Below are 16115 nucleotides of genomic sequence, written 5' to 3'. Positions count from 1 at the left end.
CTTCTTTCACAACTCCACATAGATCAAGTCACTACAACGTACACTTTAAATATCCTACAATTTTATTTGTCAAGTATGGCTCAGTAAAGTGGCAGGGCACGGGGGCGGTAGTTAAAAAAAAACCACACATCTAATGAACTTTTTAAATAAACTGACTTGGTAATTTTAAAAATATCCTAAACGGCTGAGATTTTATGTTTGCATATTTTCATTTCTATCTGTGGATAGCAGGAATTTCTAGAAAAACATCAAGAGTAAATGAAGATACTTTCTTGAGAAGAAATAAAAATGGATGTCTTTCAGAGTTCCCAACATTTAAAGATATAGAGGCTAAAAAAAAAATACCTTCCAGAAAATTAAAGAAAGCTAGAACAGTGAACATTTACTTTATAAGTACCAAACATCACAAGTGGAGGAAAATGTCATTTAAGGAGCAAAGTAGGGTTCATGAAGGAAAGCTTCTTACCAGTGACTGGCAAAATGTAGACAAATTTAAATAAAATTATATAAATGTAGATAAATCTGTTCTCTAAGTTCCTCTGAATATCTAAAAGAGAAAGCTCCATTACTGAAATTTTGGTGATCTTTTGCAGAACAAAAAATAAATAAATAAAGTTCTCATAAGTTATGGAAAAGTACTTAAGTATATATGATAATACTAAAATATTGATTATATCTGACACATTTACCCTAAAAGAGCTTCACAATAAATCAAATTATTTTCCATAGTTATAGTAAGCATATCCATGTAGAAATAACAGATATACTATACTTCATATTATTTTCCATGCAAGCTGGTTTGAAAAGTGCAAGATCTTGATTAGGAAAGAGCTTAGAGAGCTTGATTAGGAAAGAATAGGAAATTCAATTCTTTTTCTATATTCTGAAAAGTTAGGAAGAAACACCCCAATAATCCTAAATGTGATGGCCAAATAATTACATTTCCCTAAAATCTAAACAGACCAAAGTCTTTCATGAATGTCTATACTTATACTAAAACGTAAGCAAGCATTACAAGAACACAGGGCGTCACAAAACAAGAGGCAAACTCACAGATAATAAGACAATTTGCGTATTCAAAGAGGACAAGGATAATTTAATTTCAAAGCATAGATTATATTTATAGAAAACTGTATCCACCTGTAGTCAAAAAGTACCTCATAAAAGCAAAGAAATCACAGGAAGCACAGACAAGTAACCAAACTCAAAACTGAACAGTGTTAAGTACCAGCTGCTAGAAACCAGTAATGCATTAAAAAGATACAAGAGAATAGCTGATCCATTCAGTCACAAACCGAGCTCCTGGAAATGCACAGGTAGGCTTTGAAAAGCTGCTTGCACATATCGAAGTCTGCAAACTAGGTATTAAAAATTATCTCATTCGACTTCTTATAAGACCAAAAAAAAAAAAAAAAAAGCTGCTGCAAACCCTCCCTTCCAGCCATATGTCTACTTTGAAGCTTTTCATTATTATACATTATTGTTTTGTCTACTGCACAGCAGGTATATAACAAGATCCAAAACACAGTGCAAAGAAGACAGGAAGACTTAGAGGACTTTTTAACACTACAAAATACTTATTTACTTATTCTTAGAAGTTTCATAAAGATATTCCTTCTGAGATCAAGAGCCAGAAAGGCCTAAAATCATGACCAGGGTAAAGGGCCCTCATACTTGGGGTTTGGGGAAGAGGACTGTGGGGTTGGGAAAAGACTTCAGGACCCAATGATAAAAAAATCTACTATGATGACTCTAAAAATCTGGGAAGTTTCCATTGGCCCTCTCATGCTCCGGAGGCTGCTTCTCCCCAACTCTGTTGATAAAATCTAAATTGTCCAATGGCTGCTCATCTACAAGATCAATTCTCTGAGAGTTATACTTAACCAACCATTCCCCCAAACTAGTTGTACTATGCCTGCACCCATCCAACTAAAGCACTATAAAAAAAATTCTACCATCCTTCCCCAAGTCAGAACTGTCTTTCAGAGCATTCTCAGCTCAGTATTTTCTAATAGGTTTAATTTTCTTTCAAACTGTGAAAAGTTACAGAAGCAGGAATTTGCTTTATTTTCTTGGTTCCAAGATAACTTTCATTAGAAACTTAGAAGAAAATAAAAGACAAAAACATTTATTAAGTGCCTAACAACACTGCTATGTATGTACGTTTATGCAGTTGATTCTATTTAACCCTCACTATAACCCTTGGGATGAATATTTTTATATTCACTCAACAGATGAGAAATCAGAAAATTAGTTTAAGAAACTTATCAAGTTAGCAAGTGGTAAATACAAGACTTAAACCCAACTATCCCAGGGCAACTCATTCACAAAAGGGCTTAAGTATCCCATAGCTATCTCCCATCAGTAATGCTGAACATAATGAATACGATGTTTCAACTGTAAGTTAACAGTTACCTCAGTATATGTTTTTCCAAATAGTTCTTAATTTTTCTCTCTACTTTTTCATACCATAGTTCAATAATTAGTTTATATTTTAAACAATTAGAAATGATATTTGAAAATAAAATACTTTTTAAAACCCAGATATTATACATGCAGAATGACTGCTTTCATGAAGGAAGGGTTCTGTGGGGTGAGGGGGGAAACTGCCAATACAAAACTGTGCACAACAGACATTTGCATTAGCCTGGTGGGCTGCCGTCTCTGGGGTCGCACAGAGTCGGACAGGACTGAAGTGAATTAGCAGCAGCAGCAGCAGCAGGGCTAGAACACACAGTAACTCTCATCTCAATAAACACACCAAAAAATTATTTGACAAAACCCAATATCTGTCCCTTATTTGAAGTCTGCAAATTAGGAATGGAAAGGAAAGCAATCTAATAAAGGGGTCTAGGAAAAAAATCTATAATCAATATCACATTTAATTATGAAAGAAAAGATGCTTTCCCCCTAAGACTAGAAGCAAGACCAGGATATCCACTATCACCAGTTCTATTCAACATTATACTAGAGGGTCCAGCCAGTGAAGTCAGTTAAAAAAAAAAAAAAGAAGAAGAAAGAAAAAAAGAAAGTAAAGGCATCTGTATTGGATTGAAAGAAATGAAACTCTCTTTATTCACGGAAGACATGATTGTTCATGTAGACAATCCAATGGAATCGATAAAAAGAAAAGAAAAATCTAGAACAGAAAAGTTCACTTAGCAAGGTTGTAAAATTCAAGGCCAACATACAAAAATAAATTGTACTTTTATATATTAGCAATGAACAAACAGAACTGGAATTTTTTAAGATATCATTTATAGATGGCATAAAATACCATTTATTAAAAAATTGAATTAAAAAATACCAGTTATAAAAAAATGATTTAAAAAAATACCATTTATAAAATACCATTTAAAAATATCTTTTATAAAACACCATATATAAGAGAAAAAAATAGCATACTTGGGGATAAATTTGGCAAAGTATTGGAAAGATCTGTACACTAAAAACGATAAAACACTGCTGAAAGAAATTAAAAAATCTAAGAAAATGTTAAAAATATAAGTAAATGGAGACAGCCTTATTCATGGCTTAAAAGACAACACTGTTAAGATTTCAATTCTGCCCAAATTTATCTATAGATCCTATGCAATTCCCCCAAATTTATCTACAGATTCAACAAAAATCCCAATATCCTTTTCTCAGATAGACATTTATAAATTGCTTCTAAAACTCATAAAGAAATGTGAACGACACAGTACAGTTGCATCCCTCTTGACTGAATCAGGAGAGTAGCTATAGAGATTTGAAAACTGAAAGTGAAGTATATAGAATCATTAACTGTAACAAGAGATTGAAGTAGTAGCAGTTAACTAGTGAGAAGTAAACAGAATTCTAAAGAACACAACAGCAGCCAATACTTCCTAAGGCTCAGACAGAGTGGCTAAGCAAGAACCTCTACCAACTCCTTTCAGGTGATTTCAGGGCTGACACTCAGACCTTGGAGAGGGCACAGGTCTATCTCACTGAATGGTAGAGAAGGTGCTCTGGTGACATGCAGGCAGAACCTGCTGAAAATCTGCCTGTGGATCCTGCCAGAAATCCAGTCTTTAGGGAGCTATGAAACAAAAGCTGTTGACCTGGAAGTGTCCCACCAAGGTAATCCGCTACAAACCACACGAAGGAGAGACACAAAGAGAAGGTGCTAGCTGACGGCTGCAGTTACCACTGCTCTCTCTGCACTTCAGGGAGCCTAGTGGAGAAAAATCCGCACGTGCTCAGGAGATGTAGGCTAGGGGAGCTATGTGGGCTGACACTGGAGAAGATGAGTATGCTGCTGGAGACCACAAAGCAAGCACACAAGAACCAAGAAGCAAAACTCTCAATTTCTCTCCAGCATTCTCTAGTGACAAAGCTTAACACTGTACAAGATGGCAAAAGAAAAATATTTAAAGGACCTGATACATTTTCACAGAGCAGGTGAAAAAAAGGATAAATCTGGAGCTGAGAGGCAATAAATTGACAACCAGTACAACAGCCAATATCTTATAGGCCGTAAAAGAAGAATAAATTTAGAGGGGTAGCATGACCTGGCTTCATGACTTCTTATAAAGTCACAGTAATCAAAATGATAGCAGCATCGAGACAGACAAAGAGTTCAGTGGAACAAATCTGGTAGTCAGAAATAAACCCACATATATATGACAAACTGATTTTTGACAAATATCAAAAGGACAACCTTTTCAACAAACGATGCTAGAACTGGATACCACTACATAAAAACATGAACCTCCATACAGCTTATGATCCATATTTTAAAAAGCAATTCAAAATTCATCATAGAATGAAGCATAAGACCTAAAAGCATAAGACATCTAGAAGATAACTTGGTAGAAAATCTTTTTTAAGCTTGGATTAGACAAATACATCTTAGATACAAAAACAAAATCCATATAAAAATATATTGATTGCCTGGGCCTCATCAAAATTAAAAATGTGTGCTCCTCAAAAGATACTGTTAAGAGAATGAAAAGACAAGCCACAATCTAGGAGAAAATGTCTGCAAAGCATAGAATAAAAAATATATAAAGAGTGCTCAAAATTCAATAATGAAGAATTAAATCAATTAAAATAATGGGTAAAAGATCTGAACATTTTACCACAGAAAATATACAAATGGTAAATAAACACATGAATTAATACTCAATATCATTAGTCATTAGAGAAATGCAAATTAAAACCACAAGGAGATACGACCACACAAACACACCAGTTAGTAATGTCTAAAATTTAAAAGAATGACCGTACCAAATGTTGGTAAGATATAGAAGAACTATACACTGCCAACAAAATCAAAAACAAAAAGAGCTACTTTTTTTTTTTTGGTAAAGCTACTTTGGAAAACTATTTAGTAATTTCCTAAAGAGTTATATGCACTCCTACTCTATGACCCAGTCATTCCACACTTAGGTATTTACCGAAGAGAAATGAAAATATGTGTTCATACAAAAACTGGTATATTAAATGTTCATGGCAGCTTTACTTGTAAGAACCAATAACTAAAAAAGAACCCAAAATGCCCATCAACAGATGAATGGAAAAACAAACTGTGATATATCCACGTGTGTCACTTACCCATTTATTGCCCCTCGGCTCTGAATGCATCCATCAATATATGCTGTATGACAGACAAGAAAGTTCCTTCAGTATGCTCATTCCTTCAACATGCCCCATGTTTACCTCTCTCAATAGAGGGCACTCAAGAGACACTGAAGTAGGTGCAGATATGAGGACTTCCAATACAGTACTGTCTTAGCCACCTACAGAGAAAACAATCCTGTGACCTTGAAGCCTCAACCTGGTATAATAAAGTGTCAATGTCCCTTATGGGCTTGGTCTCTTACCAGCACCAGCGTCTATACTCCCTCTACAAGCCCTGAGACTGAACATAGTTGCCTGTGGCCCAGATGGATACACACCAAGCTGTCCCTCCTGCAAGCCCCCAAGACAGCCCACCCACTCCAAAAGTTTCCTGCCCCTGCTGGCACCTGAACTCCCACTACACACCCATTCTGTCAGTGGCTGATCCCCTGCTCTCCTCTCACACTCCAATGAGTTGCCTACTGCTCATCCAGCAACTTCAGACCACCTCGGGCCTATACAAACCATGGACTTCTCTGCTGTCCAGTGCACTGAACCCCATCTTCTCCAATGACATCTTAACCCCTTCCAAATCTTTCCTCCTTGGGTACTCTCCCAAAGCCCTACAATACTGTATAAAGTTTCCTTATTATCTTATAGTTTTAACTCTTTAGACATATTAATAATTCTTGATACTAAACTTTCCTTATTTAACCAACTGTATGGTTTCCATCTCCTTACTGGACCCAGATTGCTACACCATTCAAGAGACTACCTGAGTGGTACAAAAAGAAGAGAAATAAGGATGCAGCAACATGGATGAATCTCAAAATAATTATGCTGAGTGGAAAAAGCAACTTCTTCCTAAAAGGTCATACTACAGATTCCATTTTTTAAAACTTTAGAAAATGTACTAATTTATAGTGACAGAAAGTATATCAGTATTTCCCTGAAAGGGGGGAAGGTCAGGAGGGGGTAAGAGAAGGAATTACAAAGGGACAGGAAGAAATTTTGGAAGGTGATAGATATGTTCACTGTTTTAACTGTGGCAATGGGTTCACAGATGTATACATATGTCAAAACTTATCACATTGCATATTTAAAATGTATTCAGGGCTTAGAATGTCAGTCATATATCAATAAATCTGTTCTAAAAAAAATAAAGCCATATTTCCTCATCAGCCCCCCCAAATATACTATATTGAAGTCTATAAGAAAAATGAAATATATGCTACAGAATTATAAAACACTTAGAGAATGTTTAATTAATGTAGGAATTAATATCCAGATATAGAGAATTAGATTCATATCCAACATGTAAAGAAAATTCCTAAAGCAAAAAGTGGGCAAAGGATTTGCTTGAATAGACATTTCTCCAAAGAAGATGTACAAATGGCCAATAAGTACATGAAAATATGCTCAATATCACTAGTCATTATGGAAATGAAAAATCAAAACCATAATGAAATACTGCAGCATACTCATTAAGATGGCAATTATTGAAAAACAGAAAATAAGTGTTGGCAAGGAAGAAGAGAAATTAGAACCCAGTACACTGCTGGTAAAAATATAAAATGGGGCAGCCAATATTAAAAACACTATGGCGGTTTCTCAAAAATTAAGAACAGTATTACCATCAGTTCAGTTCAGTCGCTCAGTCATGTCTGACTCTCTGTGGCCCCATGAATCGCAGCACGCCAGGCCTCCTTGTCCATCACCAACTCCCGGAGTTTACCCAAACCCATGTCCATTGAGTCGGTGATGCCACCCAACCATCTCACCCTCTGTAGTCCCCTTCTCCTCCTGCCCTCAATCTTTCCCAGCATCAGGGTCTTTTCCAATGAGTCAACGCTTCGCATGAGGTGGCCAAAGTACTGGAGTTTCAGCTTCAGCATCATTCCTTCCAATGAACATCCAGGACTGATCTCCTTTAGGATGGACTGGTTGGATCTCCTTGCAGTCCAAGGGACTCTCAAGAGTCTTCTCCAACACCACAGTTCAAAAGCATCAATTCTTCTGCATGCAGCTTTCTTTATAGTCCAATTCTCACATCTATACATGACTACTGAAAAAATCATAGCCTTGACTAGACAGACCTTTGCTGGCAAAGTAATGTCTCTGCTTTTTAATACGCTGTCTAGGTTGGTCATAACTTTCCTTCCAAGGAGTAAGCCATATGACTCAACAATTCCACTTCTGGGTTTATATTCAAAAGAATTAAATACAGGGTCTCAAAGAGATAACTGTATACCCATGATCACAGCTGCATTACTCATGATAATCAAAAGACAGAAGCAACCCAAGTGTCCACTGACAGAAAAACTGATAAACAGAATACAGTATAACATGCACAATGGAATATTATTCAGGCTTAAATGGAAAGGAAATTCTGACCCTCGCACAACACGGATGAACCTCGAAGACACTACACTAAGTGAAATAAGCTAGTCAGAAAAAGAAAATACTGTATGATTTCACTCATATGAGGAACACAGAGTAGTCAAATTCAGAAACAGAAAGTAGAATGGTGGTTAACAGGGGTTGAGGGTAGGGGAATGGGGAGTTACCACCCAACAGTACTAGCTTTGCCAATGAAAAAAGTTCTATGGGTGGATGGTGGTGATGAGTGCATTAAGAATGTAAATCTACTCAATGCCACTGAACTGTACACTTTAAAATGGTTAAAATGCCAAACTCTATGTGTATTTTATCATGATTTTTAAATTTTAAATAATTTTAAAAGAGAAAAGCAGAGATTATTTCTATACTTTGTTATAGTTTTATTAGTCCCAAAATGGAGATGTTACCATAATAATAAAGTAGAAAGAGTAGATTCAGATAAAAAGGCAATCACATCAACAAGCATTCTTAACCGCCCCCCCCCCAATCATGGTGTGACATAATAAGAAATATATTCATAGGTCTCTGTCTCCGGTTCCTAATACAGAGCTCTAAAACCCTTATAATTGCTTGAGTGACAGGGCTGGTAGGAGCAATTTTTTTTCCTGATATTTAGTCTTTGGCACTAGTTTCTGACACAGCACTCCCAAAATCCTGATAATTATCTGAGTGATGAGGGTGATAGAAGCATCTTACACAGAACTCCTGTGTCCCTTGGAATTTCTTTTATTTTAATGAGGCTACTCTTGGTGGGCTCCTAGATAGCTTCAGGATGGAGACTGGTCACCAGAAAGACCATGTCATGATTAGAAGCTTGGAACTTTCAGCTCCACCTCCTATCCTCCATGGAGAAGAGAGGGGCTGGACATTGAGTTAATAATCCATCACATCTACATGATGACATCTCCATAAAAAAATCCATAAACTATAGGTTTGGAGAGCTCCCAAACTGGTGAACACATCCATGTACTGGGAGGGGGCACACCCATCCCAGACCTAGTCCTTCATCATCTGGCTATTCATCTTTATCTTTTACTATATCCTTTAAAATAAACTAGCAAACATGTTTCCCTGAGTTCTGTGAACCATGACAACAATTATCAAACCTGAGGAGATTTCAGGAGTCTCCCACCCGCCCCCAACTCGATTTACAGTCAAATCAAACAAAAGTACAGGTAACCTGGGCACCCACTACTCGCAACTGATACCTGAAGTAAGGGTAGTCTTGTGGGACTGACCCCTTAATCTGTGGAGTCTGTGCTAACTCTCAGTTGGTGTTCTTAGAGAATTATAGAATTTACTGGTGTGGGAAACCCACATGTCTGGTATCAGAAGTGTAGGGACTAAAGTAAATGAGTTTTCTTTTAAAGGGCCAGATACTATAAGCCACTAGGGACACAAAGATAAACAGTCCCCAAATTAAGGGGATTCTGTTGTAATCACATTTATACATAGGCAAGAAAGTAAAACAAACAGTTTTGTCAGATGGCATTACTAAGGGCATGGTTTCAAACTAATTTCAATACCACCCAGAACCAACTGTAATGATCAGTGTTCAAATGATAGTAGCAAAATATCTGATTTCTTCATACTAGAAAATTTTAATCCAATTCCCCCACACTCACACTGAAAATGATCACTCCTGAAACATCATTTATGAGAGAATAGATTGAAATATGTAAAAGAATCCTGCAGATATGTGACAGATTTAACATCATGGCCATATTTGCATAGTAATCTAAATCACCTCATCTTCCAGATGACAATTCTTATTTTTAGGTGCTGCCTTCTAAGCCCTATCATTCAATTTACTGCTTATCAAAGTTAAGAATTTTAGGTTTATGAGAGAACAGATAACAAAAACAGATAATTCACCAAAATATTTTTTTAAAATGAGGAGGAATACACAAAAATCCATTTCAAAAAAACTTATGAGAAACGTTGATACTCACTCATAGACAAAGAAATACAGACTAAAATAAGAGATCCTTTTCATCCACTGAGAAAATCTTAAAAGTTCAATAACACCCAGTGTAGAGAAAATGTGAGGGAAAGTTTGTAAATTGATACAAATTTTCTGAAGGGGATTTGTTTCTGTGAATCAAGAATTTCAAATGATTAAATCTTTTGAGCCAACAATTCTCTCTCAAGGAGTTAATGCTAAGGAAAAATTAGACAAAATCCTTTTGTATACTAATACACTGCTATATATAATCATAGGCCATATGTCATGGATATCTGTATTTTTAAAAAACTTCTCAGGGAATTCTTATGATCATCTATCTGGTTTTGGATCCAGGACCCAGTGAATGAATGCATGTATTGAAAGAACTAACTAACACCTAATCAGAAACTTTTGTAAGCCTGGCACTATACTGAAAAATACATTATCATGTTTAGGCAAAAGAACTAGAAGCAATTTTTTAAAGTTTCATATTCCTAAAATACTGACAGTAAAAACCTTAAAAGGAATTTTCACTGTTCTATTCATTACCTTACTTAATAGAATTGATGCTTTTCGTTAACAGGAAGGACAAGTTCCAGTTATCATTTCATATTTTTCCATTAATTTATATTATAAACGGGACCTATTCTCAAAATTAAATTAAAATAACATCCAAAAACACAAAATAACAATTAAAAATTAGTGGAGTATCTATGATAAAACTGAAAAATCAAAATAAATTTTACAGTATAAATATTAAACTAAAAAATCCTAAGAATCTTATCTTAAAAACTATGATTATCTGGATCATTAAAATCTTTGAGAAAATGTCTATATCAGCTATATCTACAATGAGGAAGTGTTCTATATATATATTTTTTTCAATATGGTATCGAATATATATACTGCTTGATAAAGGACAGAAATGGTATGGACCTAACAGAAGCAGAAGATATTAAGAAGAGGTGGCAAGAATACACAGAAGAACTGTACAAAAAAGATCTTCACAACCCAGATAATGACAATGGTGTGATTACTCACCTAGAGCCAGACATCCTGGAACGTGAAGTCAAGTGGGCCTTAGAAAGAATCACTACGAACAAAGCTAATGGAGGTTACAGAATTCCAGTTGAGCTATTCCAAATCCTGAAAGATAATGCTGTGAAAGTGCTGCACTCAATATGCCAGCAAATTTGGAAAACTCAGCAGTGGCCACAGGACTGGAAAAGATCGGTATTCATTACAATCCCAAAGAAAGGCAATGCCAAAGAATGCTCGAACTATGCACAACTGCACTCATCTCACACGCTAGTAAAGTAATGCTCAAAATTCTCGAAGCCAGGCTTGAGCAATATGTGAACCATGAACTTCCTGATGTTCAAGCTGGTTTTAGAAAAGGCAGAGGAACCAGAGATCAAATTGCCAAAATTCGCTGGATCATGGAAAAAGCAAGAGAGTTCCAGAAAAACATATATTTCTGCTTTATTGACTATGCCAAAGCCTTTGACTGTGTGGATCACAATAAACTGTGGAAAATTCTGAGATGGGAATACCAGACCACCTGATCTGCCTTTTGAGAAATCTATATGCAGGTCAGGAAGCAACAGTTAGAACTGGACATGGAACAATAGACTGGTTCCAAATAGAAAAAGGAGTACATCAAGGCTGTATATTGTCACCCTGTTTATTTAACTTCTATGCAGAGTACATCATGAGAAACGCTGGACTGGAAGAAACACAAGCTGGAATCAAGATTGCCGGGAGAAATATCAATAACCTCAGATACGCAGATGACATCACCCTTATGGCAGAAAGTGAAGAGGAACTAAAAAGCCTCTTGATGAAAGTGAAAGTGGAGAGTGAAAAAGTTGGCTTAAAGCTCAACATTCAGAAAACAAAGATCATGGCATCTGGTCCCATCACTTCATGGGAAATAGATAGGGAAACAGTGGAAATAGTGTCAGACTTTATTTTTTTTGGGCTCCAAAATCACTGCAGATGGTGACTGCAGCCATAAAATTAAAAGACACTTACTCCTTGGAAGGAAAGTGAAAGTGAAAGTGAAGTCGCTCAGTCGTGTCCAACTCTTTGCAACCCCATGGACTATAGCCTACCAGGCTCCTCCGTCCATGGGATTTTCCAGGCAAGACTACTGGAGTGGGTTGCCATTTCCTTCTCCAGGGGATCTTCCCCACTCAGGGATTGAAAACGGGTCTCCCGCATTGTAGGCAGACGCTTTACTGTCTGAGCCATCAGGGAAATCCATGGAAGGAAAGTTATGACCAACCTAGACAGCATATTGAAAAGCAGAGACATTACTTTGCCAACAAAGGTCCGTCTAGTCAAGGCTATGGTTTTTCCTGTGGTCATGTATGGATGTGAGCCGAAGAATTGATGCTTTTGAACTGTGGTGTTGGAGAAGACTCTTGAGAGTCCCTTGGACTGCAAGGAGATCCAACCAGTCCATTCTGAAGGAGATCAGCCCTGGGATTTCTTTGGAAGGAATGATGCTAAAGCTGAAACTCCAGTACTTTGGCCACCTCATGGGAAGAGTTGACTCATTGGAAAAGACTCTGATGCTGGGAGGGATTGGGGGCAGGAGGAGAAGGGGACGACAGAGGATGAGATGGCTTGATGGCATCACTGACTCGATGGACGTGAGTCTGGGTGAACTCTGGGAGTTGGTGATGGACAGGGAGGCCTGGCATGCTGCGATTCATGGGGTCGCCAAGAGTCGGACACGACTGAGCGACTGAACTGACAGTGGCCACAGAGCACTTGAAATATGGCTAGTGAAACTGAAAAATTAAATTTTTAACTTTCAAAATGTAAACAGCCACATGTGGCTGTTGGCTACCATATTAGACAGCGTTTGTTTATATAATCTCTGGTTCCTGGCAATTAACAGCTCAAACAACCCTCTGTTTCTTCCTCTGTTCCTTCCCGGACATCCTCTGAAATCCCTCTGCTAATAAACTAGCAGTTACTTATCACTCATTATGTACTGACTACCTCTTACAGGATAAATAATGTGCAGAACACACATAATCCTCTTATAGCACTCACAGCCTGGACCTAGCAAACAATCCCACCTTTGGCAGTATCTTAGCCTTAACTTATGTTTCTTCTTTTTGTTCTTGTTAAAATGGTTTAATCAAAAAATAAATAAAATAAAATGGTTTAATCTAGTATTTACTATATCTCTTACTAATATGTATACTTTGGTTTTAATTAGAACAGGCATTGATAACAGGATTAATCTATTTATTCTTTCTTAGGCATAATCACTATGTGGTGAATTTTAAAACCCTCCCCCTCAGGGAAGATTGTTTTAGTTGACATAACATTAAACTATTAACATCATAAGATTTGATGCTTTTGAACTGTTGTGTTAGAGTCCCTTGGACAGCAAGGAGATCAAACCAGTCAATCCTAAAGGAAATGAACTCTGAATATTCATTAGAAGGACTGATGCTGAAATTCCAACACTGGTCACCAGATGCAAAGAGCCGACTCATTGGAAAAGACCCCGATGCTGGGGAAGACAGAAGGCAGGAGGAGAAGGGGATGACAGAGGATGAGATAGCTGGATGGCATCACCAACTCAATGGACATGACTTTGAGCAAGCTCTGGGAGATAGTGAAGGACAGGGAAGCCCGGCATTCTGCTTCCGTGGGATAGCAGTGAGTAAGACATGACTAAGCAACTAAACAACAACAAATTAGTATTATATTCCTGATTAAAAGCACCATACTGATTTAATGTAGCTTTTTGGGTGGAGGGGCACATTAACATATTAAGTATACTCATCAAATTTTAGGATGTATTAAAATGAAGGGAGTATTTAAAAAAACTGTAAATGAAATAGAAGCCTAGAAGAAAATCTAGACTAATCCTTTTCTTATTTACACTTGTGAAAGGACAATTTAATCAACCTCTTTTACTCCATGAAGACACAAACAACTTAAGATTCCAGGTGTTTTCTCAAGTCCATCGAGGATTAAGTGATTTTTTCATTGCTACCAACACACACACAAGTTTGAAAACAGTAACTGCAAGAGAAAAGCTTTGATGACTCATTCACCCCTTTATTCAATCGTCATAACTTTATATAACTAAGTAATACAGAGTTCTTTAGCAGGGCAATTAAATCCTGTGGAAATTTATTTACTAAGATCTAACAACCTGGAATCAAGATTGCCAGGAGAAATATCAATCACCTCAGATATACAGATGACACCACTCTCATGGCAGAAAGTGAAGAGGAACTAAAAAGCCTCTTGATGAAAGTTAAAGAGGAGAGTGAAAAAGTTGATTTAAAGCTCAACATTCAGAAAATGAAGATCATGGCATCTGGTCCCATCACTTCATGGCAAATAGATGGGGAAACAGTGGAAACAGTGTCAGACTTGATTTTTGGGGCTCCAAAATCACTGCAGATGGTGACTGCAGCCATGAAATTAAAAGACGCTTAATCCTTGGAAGGAAAGTTATGACCAACCTAGACAGCATATTCAAAAGCAGAGACATTACTTTGCCAACAAAGGTCCGTCTAGTCAAGGCTATAGTTTTTCCAGTGGTCATGTATGGATGTGAGAGTTGGACTGTGAAGAAAGATGAGCGCAGAAGAATTGATGCTTTTGAACTGTGGTGTTGGAGAAGACTCTTGAGAGTCCCTTGGACTGCAAGGAGATCCAACCAGTCCATCCTAAAGATCAGTCCTGGGTGTTCATTGGAAGGACTGATGCTGAAGCTGAAACTCCAATACTTTGGCCACCTCATGCAAAAAGCTGACTTTTTGGAAAAGACCCTGATGCTGGGAGGGACTGGGGGCAGGAGGAGAAGGGGACAACAGAGGATGAGATGGCTGGATGGCATCACCGACTCAATGGACATGAGTTTGGGTAAACTCTGGCAGTTGGTGATGGACAGGGAGGCCTGGCGTGCTGCGATTCATGGGGTCACAAAGAGTCGGACACGACTGAGAGACTGAACTGAACAAAATAAATACAAGATTTTCTATCCTGGTATTAGTGCACTGGTCATAGACTCAAATTCCGGCTATCAAAACTCAAAAAACCAGGGAGGCCTGCCCTCTAACTTTCATGAAAATAAGGGTCCAGCTACAGATAAGAACAAAGCAGCAAACAATTAAAAGCATATTACAGTTTACCCTTGAACAACATTACACTTACACAGATTTTTTTCAATAAATAATATTTAAAAAGTTTTTGGAGATTTGCAACAATTTGAAAAAACTCATAGATGAACTATGTAGCCTAGAAATATTTTAAAAAATTAAAAATTTAGGTATGAATACCTAAAATATATGCAAATCTGAATCTATTTTATCATTTATGACTATAAAATATGCACAAATTCAATATAAAAAGTTAATATCAAAACTTAGGCACACAACACAGACCGTACATGGTGACTTTCACAGTTAAGGAAAATGCAAACAAATATAAAGACACAGTAGTAAAGCATAACTGTAAAAAATTAACCAGAGTACATACTGTATTACTATAATAATTTCAGAGTCACCTCCTATTGCCACTGTGATGAGTTCAAGTGTTGTGAGTTATCTGCTTAAAATGCCATGTGACATTAATCACCTCTGCAAGAGCAGTTTGTCTCTCCAGTAAATTGCGCATTGCAGTAAAAAGTGATCTCTCCTGGTTTCCACATATTTTTTATCATGTTCAGTACAATACCATAAACTTAGAATAACATCATGGGACTCATATGAAGTGCCACTAGTGACGCTAGAAGCACTCCCGATAAGCAAACTCATGACATTACAAAAAAAAAGTTGAATTGCCCAATATGCCCCATAGACTCAAGTCTGCAGCTGCCAATGCTTGTCATTTCAAGATAAATGAATCCACTGTAAGGACCATTGTAAAAAGAAAAGAAAATTCATGAAGTCATCACTGTAATAAAGCCAGCAGGTGCAAAAACCTTGCACATTTTGCAAAGTACCTTTTTATCATATATTGAAAATGCAGCTTTTATTTGGGTACAGGATTTATATAAGAAAGGAATATCTATAGAATATAATATGATTAGAGAAAAATCAAATTCATTATATGACAACTTAAAGCAAAAGAAAGGAGAAGGCCCTAAAACTAGAGAATTTAATGCCAGTTCCATTGATGTTTTGTCCCTGAAGTCAGGGAGTAC

General features: G+C 36.9%; 1 protein-coding gene across 10 annotated transcripts in view; it reads right to left on the bottom strand.

The window, feature by feature from the left end:
* The window catches only part of FUT8 (fucosyltransferase 8), a 332211-nt gene that overhangs the window by 235430 nt on the left and 80666 nt on the right, over window positions 1–16115 (bottom strand). Inside the window, exon 3 of one of the 10 annotated variants that reach the window (XM_061429161.1) lies at window positions 5578–5620. The exons of the other annotated variants lie outside the window; for them this stretch is intronic. The gene's annotated coding sequence lies outside the window, so the exon portion shown is untranslated. The remainder of the gene's footprint in view (window positions 1–5577; window positions 5621–16115) is intronic. 10 annotated transcript variants of the gene reach the window in all.

The sequence above is a fragment of the Bos javanicus genome, chromosome 10, assembly GCF_032452875.1.
Source record: "Bos javanicus breed banteng chromosome 10, ARS-OSU_banteng_1.0, whole genome shotgun sequence".
Lineage (NCBI taxonomy): Eukaryota > Metazoa > Chordata > Mammalia > Artiodactyla > Bovidae > Bos > Bos javanicus.
This window is presented reverse-complemented; position numbering and strand designations above follow the sequence as displayed.